At 31.3% G+C, this 3,785-nt stretch overlaps 1 long non-coding RNA gene across 1 annotated transcript; it reads left to right on the top strand.

Annotated features, from left to right (window-relative positions):
* Positions 1-253: 253 nt before the first annotated feature.
* On the top strand, positions 254-3,557 carry LOC126892538 (uncharacterized). The gene is made up of 2 exons (XR_007700896.1): positions 254-2,766; positions 3,083-3,557. It is a non-coding gene; the product is annotated as an uncharacterized LOC126892538 (long non-coding RNA).
* Positions 3,558-3,785: the final 228 nt, after the last annotated feature.

Raw genomic sequence — 3,785 nt, 5'->3', positions numbered from 1 at the left:
TTCAAAAATAACCATGACAACTCATTATTAGGAATACCTGTATACATTAATATATGAGCATAATTTTTCTTCACCATCTCGTAGCTAAATTTTGTAGTCAAACTTTCCAGTGTTTCGGTTAAATCAGCCACCTGTCGCCTTAAAAAATAATTCTTAACGTCTTGAGAAGCAGATGATGGATTTGGGAATGAAGCATTCAAAATTATCCTGCAATTTTTAAAATTTATGAAAGCACTAGGGAGGCGGGCCTGATTCCGTTCTCTAAATCGAATTATTTTCATATATTGAATGGGTTGCATATGTGAGTCCATATTAAATATAGTAATGAAACACAGACTTACTCACAATCATTTAATTATACTTTGACGACCGGTTTCGATCTCTACAATATACAGATCATCTTCAGGTCGGCGTTACAAGTAGTTAAATGCTACAATAAGAGAAAACTTGTGTTAGACCAGTGTCTGATTGAAGAGATGTTAATAGAAAGCCAAATTTAAAAAATTTTTTATAAAATTTTTTGAAATAAAGGTTTGCAACTGTTGACATTTCAGAATATTGGTATATACAAAATCAAACCTATGAGTAAAAATGCTCATAGGCATGTATGTGCAAATGGGTGCATACAGTTTGAATTTGTTGAGATTAAAATTTTTAACCATTAAAAAACAAAATAAACATAAACTGACTTAAATATGCTTCCAAATTCAAAGTAGTAATAATAAAAGAGATAGTAATATTGTTCTAATCTACTTACATGCCGTTACAAGGATTGCGTTGCAACTTAGTTGTTGTCATATTAGTACGTCCAAATTATGCTAATTGGTTTGTTGGGATAGTGATAGGGTAAACAGACATGTTACGTAGGTTAAAACACAGTAAGATTTCGAATTTGGAATGGATCCTGAAGGAAGATGCGTATGTGAAACGGGTGATGTTTTGTTCGAATGGAGAAAGACAATGCTCCAGGAGTTGCGTATTAATTGTAGCAAAGTATGAAATGTTATTCTAGGATCTTGTACAAATGTGATGGTCTAAGCTCGTAGATGTTATACGATGCGGGCAGAGGTCAAAGCATAGGACATGACAAATAGGAAATTGTTGTCATAAATTAATCCAATTTAAGATATGTTGTTCTCAGTAAATTAACTGAGGGATGTCATAAGTATAATAATATCATAATATTATGAAGTAGTAAGTGCCATACACTATGAAACTATGAAGTGTATAGAAATAAAGGAAAGCTAGTTAGTTAAATGAAAAAAATATTATTATCAAAACATCGGTTAAGAAACTTTAAATTGAAAAATTGAAAAAGGTAAGAAATTGATAAAATTAAAGATTATTTTGTTTGAGCTATTGTATAATGGGATATGTACAAAGAAAAAGAAAGAAACGAAATATTAATGGAAGGGTGTAGGCACTTACTTGAGAATAGTTTTTAACTAAATAAATAAATTAACACATAACACATAGGGTTTAAAAGCACAAAGACATAACAATTATTGGTAAAAGGTTTTTTTAAGGGAGGTAGCACTACATTTCCCCAATTACTATTTAACTTAGTTTTTACTTCCTAAATTGAAGTCTAGTTTTTGTGTTTTCAAGAGGGAATATTGACAGTGTAGACAGATGTAGGTTATCTGAAATGTCAAAACACTTCTTCTCAAATGTTGTACAGTAGTTGCCTATTTTAATTAAATCTCTTAGTAACATAAAGTATACAGCATTTTCAAATTTTACAAAAAAGATAGTTGTTAATTTATAGCATTAATAACAAAATCTAAACTATATGTGTAACCACTATTGTGAAAAACTGTTGTAACAATAATAAAAGTACATGATTAAAAGATAACAGATGTATTATTCTACATTAGTATTCAAGTAGAGAAGAATTAAAGTAGAGAAGAAGTGTTGAGTTTAAGTGTAAGTAGGCAGTGCATAATCTAACGTACAAGCATATCACCTGTTGCATAATTGTAGATGAGTAAGATAAATTGATTAGCCTGGTCTATTTAAATTTAGTAAATGAAAACAGATATAAAACGTGAAAGTTATAACGAAGAAAAAGAAAAAGAAAAGAAAGTTGGTTGGTAGTATTGTTAATATTGCAGTCGTGGCAATGCCACGTCAACGAGGTCAAAGGAAGCGGAATGTTTAATGACAGGTGTGTAGAGGGAGGTAGGGGGGGTGTTAATTTAAAAGAGAACCTAAAGTTTGTTTAAATCCTATTTGTATTTAAGTATTGGTGCCAACCAACTTCCTCATGCGCCATAAATGGTAAGTTATAAATTTAAAGTATTTAATAGATTAAAAGGTTTTGATAACTTGTACAAAATGATCATGCACTTCCATAGCGGAACCTATTAAATTTATAAAGCTATAATATAAAATGTGTAGTCTTAGTGAATTACAAATAATTTAGGGTGACATTTTTATATTGAGAAACACGTGTTTAATGTTTAAGAATATTGCACTGATCAAACTCCGTATTAAATGTTCAAACGGTCAGGCAACTATGGGATATTAACAGAATGAGCTCAAATGCCATACCAGCAAATTTTCTGACATTTTAAAAAAGTTGTAGGTTACATTTTTATATCACCACGTGGAGAAGTGCAGATGGTAATTGATTGTCCAGTAATGAAGCTAAGATGGGAAAATTGGCTGTGTACTGAGCTACAAAATCATCAAATTCTACAGGAAACGAACAATGGAGAATGGATTTGAATAAAATTAAAATTAGCGGGATTTTGGAAATTAAGAGTGAGTAGTTGTTGTAACTTTTTAAAAATTGTAAGAGTGTGTATAAGATTGTGAGTTGGAACTATGGAGTAGTTTGAATGAAAAGGCGGGTACGATAACTGCTGTTGGTGTATGTATATTGAAAGATAGATTTGAAATAAAATTTTAGATTTTGCAGGTTTGAACTTTTAATTAGATGTCGGGTTGTGTACTGTAGTAAGAGTGGGTTATTTTATAGTAAAACTGAATAAGCTGGTATAAATTCAAGCTCTAATTGGGCATTCAATGTATGTCTAGTAGGGTCCTTTAAAGATTTTAAAATCTCAAAATGTTCCAGGTTATTCAGGACGTGGCCCTTTTTGCAGATGTGAAGAATTTTGAAATCAATGTCCGGATTGAAATTATGGTTGGAGTTACGGATATGTTGGGAAAAATGAGATTGTCCAGATGTTGGGCGCTGTATGTATCTAAGATGTTCCTTCAATCTGGTGTCGAACGATCTAAAGGTTCTTCCGACGTAATATGACGAGCAGGTATGGCATTTAAGCTCATAAACTCCACAACACTCAGATCTATCACGACTGTCCTTGTTATTCAAGAAAACCAAACCTAAATTTGAATTAGTTCTAAAAGAAATATTACAGTAATCTTTAAAAATATGAGCTAATTTGTAAGAGAATTGACCTGTAAATGTTAATGATCTATATGGTTTTGGCTCCTGTTCGACTGGAATAGGCTGTGTATATACTCGATGTTCTAAAATTCTATTTGTTTTTTTGTGTAAAATTTTATTTACTAAGTCCACAGTATAACCATTATTAACTGCTATTTGTTGGATAATTTTTTTTTTTTTTTTTTTTAATTCTTTATTAAATGAAGTTGAAGTCAATGGGATAGAGACAAGCCTGTTGATGTAACTATAAAAAGCAGCCAGTTTATGTTGTATGGGGTGGTGTGAATCGGCAGGGATAACTGTACCTGTATGGGTTGGTTTTCTATAAATACCAAAGTCAATCGTTCCATTTCTGAGTGTCAATGTA

This window comes from Diabrotica virgifera, chromosome 9 (genome assembly GCF_917563875.1).
Source record: "Diabrotica virgifera virgifera chromosome 9, PGI_DIABVI_V3a".
Lineage (NCBI taxonomy): Eukaryota > Metazoa > Arthropoda > Insecta > Coleoptera > Chrysomelidae > Diabrotica > Diabrotica virgifera.
Note: the sequence above shows the minus strand (reverse complement) of the source record. Positions and strands in the feature narration are given on the sequence as shown.